We start from the raw sequence: 13,307 nt of genomic DNA on the forward strand, positions 1-13,307 counted from the left end.
GCAGAAGCTCCAATACTTTGGCCATCTGATGAGAAGAGCTGACTCATTAGAAAAGACACTGATGCTGGGAAAGGTTGAAGGCAGGAGGAGCAGGGGACCACAGAGGATGAGATGGTTGTATGGCATCACCAACTCAATGAACATGAGTTTGTACAAATTCTGGGAGACAGTGAAGGGCAGGGAAGCCTGGCATGCTGCAGTGCCGCATGGGGCCGCAAAGAGTAGGACATGACTGAGCGACTCTAACAAGAGCAAAATGAGAAGTAGTATAAATAATCTTCAACCAAGTCTAGACGCTTGTTGATTGGAAGTAGCCAGAAAAGAGAACCATGGCCATTTATTAATGTTTGTCATGAGCTAGAGAAGGAAAAACAGCCATGCTACCATCATTCCTAAAATATGGAATAAACTGAAAAAATAAGGCTAAAATAAAAGCATAAAAGCTAATTTTGAAACAAAACAGAAGAAAAAAAATACATGATTTTTATCAGAGTACAGGAAGTTATCCCTAGAGACAAATTAGGATATAATTAAAGAACTATAGATGCTTTAACATTTTCAAACATTCAGATTTTATCTCAAAGGACTGGCATTACTCCTAAAAGTAAGGTTAGCTTCCTTGAATACTTAACAAAGGAATTGCCAGAAAAGTAGAGGTAACTAAAAACAAACACAAACCAATAACATCCCCCTTCCAAAAAATATACATTTTCTAAACAAAGACTTGGAAAAAAATAGACGAGAAGAGTGGTGGTAGTGATGGTGGTTCAGCTGCCAAGTCATGTCTGACTCTTGTGACGATATGGACTGTATGTAGCCGAGGCTACAGTCCATGGGATTTCCCAGGCAAGAATATTAGAGTGGGCTGTCATTTCCTTCTCCAATAGACAAGAAGGTTCTTTTTAAAATCTGGTGTGTGCATTATGAAAATTTAGAATAAAAGTGAAAAGTGGGGAGTTATTAATACCAAAAAGTGAGGAGTTATTGATACTGGGGGTGGTGTCGGTGGGTTATAAGGATTTCCTGTTTTGATCATGTTCCTGTTTAACATTAGACATTAAATTTCATAACTGTATCTTCAAGTTAACTTTTGCAAAGCATTTTGGCAATATTCTGTTAAGTATAAAGTAGTAAAATGTGGTCTGGGAAATATTTTTGGTAAATTCAAAAATGGTTAACAATTATTCCTCAAATATGTTGATTAATGACTATGTCAGCTTGCAGAGAGGTCCTAATGATGAGCCAGAAGCTTTGGTCTTGTATGCTGTCATTTTTAATATTTTTATTATCTAAGCCATGGAAAACATGCTTATGAAATTTGTCAATTACATAAAGCTGGAAAAGAGACCTAATACAGTAACTAGCTGAATTATGATGTTAAATGTTCTTGACTGGCTGGAAATCTGAGCCTCTCCTAGCAAAATTTATTTTAGCATCAGTAATAACCTAAAATGCCCATTTTGAACAAATGCATTATCAACTGTATTATTAAGTTATACAATGCTTATAAATAATTATGCAACCTTAATTTACTTTATCACTGACTCAGTGGACATGAGTTGTTAAGCAACCTCCAGGTGATAGTGAAGGACAGGAAAGCCTGGAATGCTGCAGTTCATGGGGTCGCAAGAATCAGACATGACTTAGCGACTGAAAAACAACAACAATTTACTTTATGAGTAAAGTGTTAAAATTATGGCATCTATGATACTCTATTTATAGAATTGCTTCAAAAAGTTTTGATACATTTTAATTAAGTCTTTGCACATAAATAAGAACCTAGGGATTATCCCAAAATGAACACAACCATACAATCACCACCCAGATCTATAAAGAAACCATTGCCAGCAACACAGGTGCTCTTACTACGTCCTTTTACAGATACAGTCACCTCTCCTCCTCAACGAACTGCCCCAGAGATTCATCCATGTGGTTGTGTTTAGCTGCTGATTCCTCATTTCCATGTTGCCTAATAGTACATTATGTAGTAAACAACTCCTTATTGATCAAGTCTAGGGAATTGTTGAACATGTGTATATTTCCAGTTTGAAGTTGTTATAAATGATGCTGCTCTTAACATTTGTGCTCATGTCTTTCACCACTTCTTTGTACCTCTCTCTTGGATACATGCCCAGGAAGAGAACTGTAAGTCCAAAAACTTTTGTATATTTTTAAAATTCTATTTATTCGGCTGGGTTGGATCTTAGTTGCGGCATGTGGGATAGTTTTCACTGTGGTGCATATAGGCTTAGTTGCCCTGTGGCATGTGGGATCTTAGCTCTCTGACCACAGATCAAACACACATCCGCTGCCTTGCAAGGTAGATTCTGAACCACTGCACCAGTGGGGAAGTTCCATGTTTTTTAAATTTAATCAATGTCACCGAAATTTTTAAAAGGAGTTGAACTGATTTTTACCACCCCCATCCATGATACGCCCTAGGAACTTCATAAGAGTTTCTGCTATTCCAAATCCTTGCCACAACTTGGCGTAGTCAGCCTTCTTTTTTGCAGTTGTTTTCTAAATGCAGTCTTGCAGGTTTGACTTGTATTTTCTTGGTAATTCTGTTGACAGCAGGACTCATTATAAAACTATTGTAAACTACGACCAAATGTTATGAGTGCAAATAGGCCATATAAACAAACTATAGATCCCTACAATAAAACCACATGTATACATGTGTATACTAGCATGTAAATTGTGACAAAGGTAGCCTAGGAAAATAGTAGAGAACAAAGGTACTTTTTTCAATAATATATTCAGGATGAATTGGATATCCATGTGCAAAAAAGTGAAAGGTGGCCTTGCCTTATAGTATACTGAGATCAAGATAAAAATGTAGCTTTAATTGTGAAAAGTAGAACATGGAAGCTTATAGAACTTGATTTAAGAGAATAACATCATTTTCTTGGGGTTGGGAATGATTTCTTAAACAGGAATAAAATCACTAGCTATAAAGGGAAAGATGCATAAATTAGGTTATATTAAAGTTGGAAATTATTATCAAAAGACATTAATAGAAGAGTGAAACGGCTAACCATGGTTTTCGGGCAGCATATTTTCAAACATCACTGACTCAGGGGACATGAGTTTGAACAAACTCTGGGAGATAGTGAAGGACAGGGAAACCTGGCATGCTGCAGTCCATGGGGTGATGAAGCGCTGGACATGACTGAGCGACTAAACAGCAAATTTCAAAACATGTAAGCAAGGAAGATACTCATATCCAAACGGTACGGTGGGCCAGTGGCTAAGAATCTACCTTGTAATGGAGGGGGCGCTTGTTCAGTTCCTGGTCAGGGAAATAGGATCCCACGTGTGCAGGGCATCTACTGAGGCTGGGTGTAGCAATAAAGATCCAATGTGCCACAACTGAGACCCAGTGCAGCCAGATAAATAAATATTTTTAAAAAACACAAAAATCAAAATGTATAAACAAGGCCTGCAAACCAATAAGACACATTCAGACTTCCCAATTTTACAAATGGATGAGGAACTTTAACAGGCAGTTCCCAAAAAAGGACTATATGTCACAAAACATAAAAAGTTGCTCAACGTCAAGGGCTCGACATTTTCAGAAAACAATTTAAAAACTAAGAATATTCAAACAGAGTAACTTATCATTATGAAAGGACTTAATCTTACATATTACTTTGGGGAAACCAAAGATGCATAAGCTTTGTAAGAGGAAATAAAGGAGTGACTTAATTTCTGTCTTCTACTATTCAAAAGCCTAAAGATATAAAGTTTCCCAGCGATGTTACAATACAAAATATTCCAAAAGTATATATTCTTTATGTATAAAAATTATATAGTTTCAACTTATTTTTTTGAAATGAAAATTTTTATTAGACTAAATGAAGACTTTATCTTTTAACTCAGTACTCTCAATTGGATTTGTCTGTATAAATTGTCTCAATTGGATTTCTCAGTATACAAGTTCTTTTCATTTTGGATTTTAACCAAAGAAGAAAACTAAATGTCAAACTGATTTTAACAAATCTGAAACAGGTGCTTTTCTGGAAGAACAAAAGTCTTGTCAAATATGATTTTCCTTCAAGGGTCCAGCATACTATACTATACTATAGTATATAAGAAATATGCAGGGATGTCTCTTTACAATGTTGATATCATCCAGATATGAATTGTCTCATTAGAGTCAGCACATTTTATATGATTAGGGAAAATCAGAAGCAAATTCATCTATCAAGATCTCAGTTTCATATCCATCGCTTCAGAGGTAAATGACTGTATCTGAGTTGTGAGAAACTGACTTACTGCAGGGCAAGTTTGCTCTATACTATGATTAGTCGCTCACTTGGGCCGGACTCTGTGACCCCATGGACTGTAGCCCACCAAGCTCCTCCATCCACAGAATTCTCCAGGCAAGAATACTGGAGTGGGTTGCCAAGTCCTCCTCCAGGGGATCTTCCCAACCCAGAGACTGAACCCAGGTCTCCCGCATTGCAGGAGGATTCTTTACTGTCTGAGCCACCAGGAAAGCCTGGCAGGGCAAGTTTATTTTCATGTATTTTTCAAAAATATAAAGTATTTCCATGGAATTTCACCAGTCAATTATATTAAGATCTTTGATGTAAAGTGTAAGGTTTTTAAAAAATATCAATTATTACCTTAAGATTGTGCTATAAGATATAAGAAAATAAAAGCTACACAAAAGAACTATATGGTTGCATAAAACTTCATTAAGGCTAGATAGCAGCTGAAACTAATGTGAATCCCACATTGTCTGATCAGGTTCTTTTTCTGCATATTAGAAAATCTTGAACATGTATATGACCTGTAATTCTTAAAGTTACTTACCAAATAGTGTAAATGATATATGGTCTTATTTTTTTTTTAATCTCCTAGCCATACACAACTGGGTGAAAACTGACTCTCGTGTGTATTATTTCAGATGATGGTATTAGGAAAAGAAATTTAAAGTTATAGATGGTCAGATTTCATTGTAACAATTTTTAAAACATCAAAGCTGATAACACCAGCAATAGAAAGGATTATCGCCATCAGTAGTGAGTTCTCCATTCCTGGAGATACTCAAGTGAAGGCTGCATAATAAGAATTTCCTCATAGCAAAATATTACATAGTCTGGGACAGTAGACTCAATGTCCACTAATTTCATTTACTAAGAAAGCTGATATATGGAATGCAAATTATTACATTGAATTTTTTATTAAGTTTTTAAAATTTTTCTTATTGCATTTAAAGTAACAGTTATGATCCAAGTTTTGGTTGATCTATTTTATTATCATCAGGGGAGATTTTATTTACACCACTGCTAAGTAACATGTGACTATATATAACTTTCATTATTAAAAAGTGGATGGTCATTTCCATTTTTACTGTTAATAACTCCTCTGGCTCATTTACTCAACAATTATTTACAGAGCACTTTTATATGCCAACCACTAAAGATTTTTTTAAAGAATTTTTCATAAGCAATTTGTACTAGACCTTTTTTGTAACTGATGATACAGTTTATATATTTGGAAAATGTACAAAAATCTTCTTTATCTCATAAGCATTTTATTACTGGGAAAATCAAATACCTAACATACTTTTAATATGCATAGAAATGAGATTTTGTTTGAAAAAATAAAGGCAAATGAAAATATTATGAGAAAATCAGGGTCAATGAAGTCATGGTTCTTCTCTGCACCTACTAGGAAGCTGCTGTTTGATCCTTACCTGTAGGAAAGGCTGAAGAATTTCACCTTGTACATGTGTGAGCAAGAGGTCAATTTGATGTTTGTAAATCTACTGTCTAATTCCTGTTCTTCATCTCTGGTCTGCATTCTTATTAAAGTCTACAGAATTTGGAAACAATATGTTTAATTAGAAATGATTTGCTAGCTGCTCTAGTCAAGTGCACACCCATTGGCTTTGTTCAGAAAATGCCATCATTCTCAAGATGTCATTCTTTGTGATAAGAAAAGAAAAAACATTGTTCTCTGTGCAGCTCACAAAACTTTGTTTGGTGGGGGTGAAGGAGATAAGTTTATAGATTAAAAAAGGTTTAAGAGCTCAAATACACATCTTTAGGTTATCAAATACATCTAACCTCTATTCATAGAGTGAACTGAAAGAGAGATAAAGCTGCAAAAATCAACGAAGTGATGCAACTCCAAACAAATCCTGAATACATGAATAAGTAAATTCAGGATAGCCCACTTTTTTGAGTCAAGGAATGAGTTTTATTTGCCATTTAACAACCATCGCCAAGTATGATACCCTACAGATAGCACTCAATAAATACATGTTATACATGAAAATGATACCATTTTAATGGCAGAAAATGAAGATTAACTAAAGAGACTTTTGATGAGGGTGAGAGAATGACAAAAGTGGCTTGAAACTCAGTGTTAAAAAATAATAATAATAATAAAATCATGGCATCAGGTCCCAAATCTTCATGGCAAATAGAAGGGGAAAAAGTGGAAGCAATGACAGATTTGATTTTCTTGGGCTACAAAATCACTACAGAAATTAAAAGATATTTTCTCTTTGGAGGGAAAGCTATGACAAAACTAGGCAGTCTATTAAAAAGCAGAGACATCAAATTGCCAACAAAGGTCCATTATACCCAAAGCTATCATTTTGCTAGCGGTCATATATGGATGTTAGAGTGGGACTATAAAGAAAGCTGAGTGCCAAAGAATTGATGCTTTTGAACTGCACTGCTGGAAAAGACTCTTGAGAGTCCCTTGGACTCAAGAACAAACCAGTTAGGTATTCCTAAAGGAAATTAACCCTGAATATTCATTGGAAGGACTGACGCTGAAGCTGAAGCTCCAAAGCTCCAGTACTTTGACCACCTAATGCAGAGTTAACTCATTAGAAATGATCTTGATGGTGGCAAAGACTAAAACCAACAAGAGAATGGAACAGAAGGGGATGAGATGCTTAGACAGCACCACCAACTGAGTGGACTTGGATGTGAGCAAACTCTAGGAGATGGTGAAGGACAGACGAACCTGGTGTGCTGCAGTCCATGGGGTCACAAAGAGTTGGACATGACTTAGCAAGTGCACAAACAACAACAGAGTAAATGAATTTCAGAGTTAATTGCTTGCTCAATGTGTCCCACACTCTCCTTCTGCTGTGTCCCCAAGTCTGTTTTCTACGTCTGTGTCTCAATTCCTGCCATGCAAATAGGGTCATCAGTACCATTTTCCTAGATTCCATTGTTCAGTTCATCAGTTCAGTCGCTCAATTATGTCCGACCCTTTGCGACCCCATGAATTGCAGCACGGCGGGCCTCCCTGTCCATCACCAACTCTTAGATTCTATATATATACACGTGTGTGTGTGTGTGTGTGTGTGTGTGTGTGTGAATATACGGTATTTGTTTCTCTCTCTCTGACTTACTTCACTCTGCATAACAGGTTTTAGGTCATCTCAGTTCAACTGACTCACATTTGTTCCTTTTCATGGCTTAGTAATATTCCATGGTAGGGCTTCCTAGGTGGCACTAGTGGTGACGAATATGCCTGACAGTGCAGGAGACGTAGGAGCCACAGGTTGGATCCCTGGGTCAGAAGATTCCCCAGAGGACACATGGCAACCCACTCCAGTATTCTTGTCTGGAGAATCCCACAGACAGAGAAGCCTGGGAGGCCACCATCCATATAGGATTGCAAAGAGTCAGGCATGACTGAAGCAACTTAGCACACACACATACAATATTCCATTGCATGTATGAACTTCCCAGGTGGCTCAGTGATAGAGAAAAAGTCAGCCTACTAATGTAGAAGACCCTAGAGATGTGGGTTTCATCCCTAGATGAGGATGACTCCTTGGAAGAGGAGATGGCAACCTGCTCCAGTATTTTTGCCAGGAAAATTCCATGGACAGAGGAGCCTTGCAAGCTACAGACTATGGGGTCACAAACAGTCATGCAAGATTGAGCGACTGAGCATAATATTCCTCTGTACATATGTACCACAACTTCTTTATCCATTCATCTGTTGATAGATATCTAGAAAGTAGCATTGACATATATATACTATCAATAGATACATAGTAGGAAGCTGCTATATAACACAGGGAGGCCAGCTTGGTGCTCTGTGATGACTGAAGGGAAGGGATGGAGGGATGGGAAGGAGGCTCAAGAGGAATATATATATATATATATATATATATATATGTATATATATATATATATATCAACCATATATATATATATCAACCATATATATATATAAATCAATCAACCATATATATATAAATAAACCATATATATATATATATATATATATATATATATATATTCCCTGCCTCTTGAGCCTCCTTCCCATCCCTCCATCCCTTCTCTTCAATCATCACAGAGCACCAAGCTGGCCTCCCTGTGTTATATAGCACTTCCTACTATGTATCTATTGGCAGTGTATATATGTCAATGCTAGTTTCTAGATATCTATCAACAGGCTGGTTTTAGAAAAGGCAGAGGAACCAGAGATCAAATTGCCAACATCCGCTGGATCATCAAAAAAGCAAGAGAGTTCCAGAAAAACATCTATTTCTGCTTTATGGACTATGCCAAAGCCTTTGACTATGTGGATCACAATCAACTGTGGAAAATTCTGAAAGAGATGGGAATACCAGACCACCTGACCTGCCTCTTGAGAAATCTGTATGCAGGTCAGGAAGCAACAGTTAGAACTGGACATGGAACAACAGACTGGTTCCAATAGGAAAAGGTGTACGTCAAGGCTGTATATTGTCACCCTGCTTATTTAACTTATATGCAGAGTACATCATGAGAAACACTGGACTGGAAGAAACACAAGCTGGAATCAAGATTGCTGGGAGAAATATCAATAACCTCAGATATGCAGATGACACCACCCTTATGGCAGAAAGTGAAGAGGAGCTAAAAAGCCTCTTGCTGAAAGTGACGAGGAGAGTGAAAAAGTTGGCTTAAAGCTCAACATTCAGAAAACAAAGATCATGGCATCCAGTTCCATCACTTCATGGGAAATAGATGGGGAAACAGTGGAAACAGTGTCAGACTTTATTTTTTGGGGCTCCAGAATCACTGCAGATGGTGACTGCAACCATGAAATTAAAAGATGCTTACTTCTTGGAAGAAAAGTTATGAGCAACCTAAATAGCATATTCAAAAGCAGAGACATTACTTTGCCAAATAAGGTCTGTTTATTCAAGGCTATGGTTTTTCCTGTGGTCATGTATGGATGTGAGAGTTGGACTATGAAGAAGGCTGAGCGCCAAGGAATTGATGTTTTTGAACTGTGGTGTTAAAGGAGACTCTTGAGAGTCCCTTGGACTTCAAGGAGATCCAACCAGTCCATTCTGAAGGAGATCAACCCTGAGATTTCTTTGGAAGGAATAATGCTAAAGCTGAAACTCCAGTACTTTGGACACCTCATGCAAAGAGTTGACTCATTGGAAAAAGACTCTGATGCTGGGAGGGATTAGGGGCAGGAGGAGAAGGGGACGACAGAGGATGAGATGGCTGGATGGCATCACGGACTCGATGGACATGAGTCTGAGTGAACTCCGGGAGTTGGTGATGGACAGGGAGGCCTGGCGTGCTGCGATTCATGGGGTCGCAAACAGTTGGACACAACTGAGTGACTGAACTGAACTGAAATGATGGTTGGTTTGAATTACTGTATTGCAGAAACAACAACATTGCAAAGCAATTATCCTCCAATTAAAAAAGAATTAAATTATAAATGAATATATGAGTGAACAAACTGATAAATGAATGAGATCCTAGAAGCAAAAGCCCTAAAAGAAGTGGGCAAAATCCTTGGCCCCAAGGATCAATGCGAGAGAGGCACAGATCATGAAAGATAAATATAAATGGATCAGTAATAAAAAATAAAATTTTAATAATGCTAGTGATTTACATTGTATCTTCAACAAAGAAGAGCTGAAATATTTGCCAGTGCACTCACTATATATATTCTAAATACTATTCTTGGGTTAATAGTAGTTCATTCTCACTAAAGAATTGAATTTTTATAATTAAAAAAAATTTGATTGTCAGTATCAATTAAATTTTCAAAAAACATTAATACATATTTTCACCATTATCTTCAAAAGGATCTAAGTGAAAGTGAAGTGTTAGTCATGTCCTATTCTTCACGATCCCATGGACTGTAGCCCGAGAGGCTCCTCCATCCACAGAATTCTCCAAGCAAGAATATTGGATTAGGTTGCCTTTCCCTTATCCATGAGATCTTCTAGACCCAGGGATCACACCCAGGTCTCCTGCACTGCAGGCGGATTCTTTACTGTGTGAGCCATCAGGGAAGTCCTTCAAAACGACCCAGGACTTGAAACCCTAGCACTCAGAGCGGACAAAACTAGGAAAGGAGAAGCTGTCTAGAATACTATTTTAACATTTTTTTTTTAATGTGGTCTACAGTTATTTCTCATGCATTAGCACAGTCCATTCTGCAAACATGATAACAATCACTTCTTTAGCATGGCAGGAAGCCTTCAACCAATCAGAATCAGCAGAGTGAGTGGACAGTGTATTTTGAAAAGCTGGAAACAAGCAAGGTCTTTCTTAGTTTTTTTTTTTTTTTTTCACAAAAGATGAGAGATCTTGGCATTGACCTGCTCCAGATGTATCCAGGACACTTGACTGAGAGGATGCACAATTCAGTGAAAGTTTTAAGAATTCAGATGTTAACTTACCACAGTAGGAAACATCTTTAACTTCTGCAGCAGTTTTTAGCTAACTGTTTAAAACTGAGTGAATTTAAAAATTGATTCTCATGTATATCATCAAAACCTAGGCTCCCAGCTAGAATTTTGTACAAAAGAAAATTTGGTTATTTATTGTTTCATTCACTTAAGAAAGAAAGGAAATCAGAGGCACATTTACATAATGGAAATGTTCTCACTGGTAACTAAACATAGTTTATTGTTTATTAACAAAATAATTAAGGATGCAAATAATATCTCCATGCCATCTGCCTCAGGGATCTCTTTATTGAAGGCTCATTATTTTCTGGGCCAGAGGCTTTGCCATAAAAAAGATCACATGAAGAAATGCAGAGCTGCAAAAAGAAATACACATGTTGTCTGTGCATTCACCAAACCTGTCACTCTGTATGCCATCCTGTTAGTGATAGAAGCAAAACTGTATGGAAAATTGTGGTGTGTACAGTAACAGTCAACCCATGAATGCACATTTTATACGTACAATGGTGTATGCACCATGCAAAGCTGTTCTATGCAAACATGCAAGGGAAATATCTTATTGTATAAGCAGTGGTTTCTAAGCTAGATCCACATGAAAGTGCAGAAACATGAGGCCATTCTTCCCAGTGACATACCATGATAATTGAGACAGATATTTTTACTGACTTGAAGTGGAAAATTGCCTTATATCTCCACTTTTCAAATTTGTACACTCAGGCTCAGACCAGTTTTGGAGCAATTCCAAATATTTGAAAACAGGTTATAAAGACTTTCTCTGCTAAAGTTCTGTTGTTGTTGTTGTTGTTTTTTTTTAGAGAGAAGACGCAAAGAGATTATGCTGAAGATCAATATAGTTAAGTATAGCAAATATATCCTTTAGATAAAATTCATATGTCTTTTATGAGTTCTCTGGTCTTCCCCATAACTCACGCATAAGTAACTTCCTCCTCCTTGGTCATCACATTTTGTGTGCTTTTTTAAAAATTTCAGTTGTAGTCTCAGTCCCTGGATGGCAGCAGGCATCATGTCATTACCAAGTTCACACTTAGAATTCCTATTATCATTTTGAAGGTGTACAGTATCATAACAGGCTCTTTCAATAAATACATTCTGTAACTACAGAATCCATTTTAATAAAGAGGAAAGATTTTTGGCATTGGTATACCTGGCAACTCCCACCAAAAATGTAGTGGGTGCATTTTGATATAAATGGAAAATATTTATAGTAGCCCCATCTTCTCAGGCTCTGAATCAGTAGAGAAATAATACTAGGAGAGAGATACATAACAAATGGGACTTGAAAATACAGTTGATTTTAGTATGATCATCTATAAATGTGTTCTTCAGATACATAAACTCATCAATTTTCCTTGCAAAGAACTTAATGGGTTTTTCCATAGGGCAAGCTTGAAACTGGTTGTTCTAGCAATGGAATATAATGATAGAAAAAAGGAAATAAAAAACAGTATCAAAGCAAAACAGCACCAAAAGTTTTATTTGTCCTCATAGAATTTACATGTTCCTCTTTCATGAAAAATGTCTTCCATCTTCATGACCACCACATCATTAATTTTGACTCTTCAAAATAGATTTAAATCCATAGCCTGAAATTGAGGGAATATAGTGTAACAGAAAGCCCATCCATATATTAAGGAAGGAATGAGTCCCTTTTTAGTGATAAAATAAGACCACCACAGACTGGGTATTTTCGTAGTTCTAGGTGACTGCAGCCCTGAAATTAATAGATGCTTGCTCCTTGGAAGAAAAGCTATGATGAACCTGGACAGTGTATTAAAAAGCAGAGACATCGCTTTGCCAACAAAGGTCCATACATTCAAAGCTATGGCTTTTCCAGTAATCATGTATGGATGTGAGAGTTGGACCATAAAGAAGGCTGAGCACCAAAGAATTGGCACTTTTGAACTACAGTGTTGGAGAAGACTCTTGAGAGTCCCTTGGACTGCAAGGAGATCAAACCTGTTAATCCCAAAGGAAATCAACCCTGAATATTCTTTGCAAGGACTGATGATGAAGCTGAAGCTCCAATACTTTGGCCACCTGATGCAATGAGCCAACTCATTAGAAAAGACCCTGATGCTGGGAAAGATTGAAGGCAGGAGGAGAAGGGGACTACAGAGGATGAGATCGTTGGATGGCATCCCAGACTCAATGGACATGAGTTTGAGTAAGCTCCGGGAGATGAGGACATGGAAGCCTGGTGTGCTGCAGTCCACGGGGTCACAAGGAGTCAGATGTGACTGAGCAACTGATAAACACCACCAACAACAGAGTTTGGCAAGTTTAAGATCAAGGCACTGGCAGATTCTGTGTCCAGTGAGAGCCATCTTTCCGGGTCATAGACGAGCGTCTTCTCCCTATGTTCTCATGTGGTGGAAGCGGTGAGGGCCATCTCTCTCTGGGGCCCCTTGAAAAGTGCACTAATGTCATCATGGGTGTCTCAAGTGGCTCAGTGGTAAAGAATCTGCTTACCACTGCAGGAGACACCAGAGACGCAGGTTCAGTCCCTTAGTCAAGAAGATCTCCTGAAAGGGGAAATGGCAACCCGCTTCAGTATTCTTATGGGGAAAATCTCACAGAGGAGCGTGTC

At 37.6% G+C, this 13,307-nt stretch overlaps 1 protein-coding gene across 1 annotated transcript in view; it reads right to left on the minus strand.

The window, feature by feature from the left end:
• The window catches only part of CNTNAP2 (contactin associated protein-like 2), a 2,354,843-nt gene that overhangs the window by 1,585,040 nt on the left and 756,496 nt on the right, over positions 1–13,307 (minus strand). The gene's annotated exons all lie outside the window — the stretch shown is intronic.

This window comes from Capra hircus, chromosome 4 (assembly GCF_001704415.2).
Source record: "Capra hircus breed San Clemente chromosome 4, ASM170441v1, whole genome shotgun sequence".
Lineage (NCBI taxonomy): Eukaryota > Metazoa > Chordata > Mammalia > Artiodactyla > Bovidae > Capra > Capra hircus.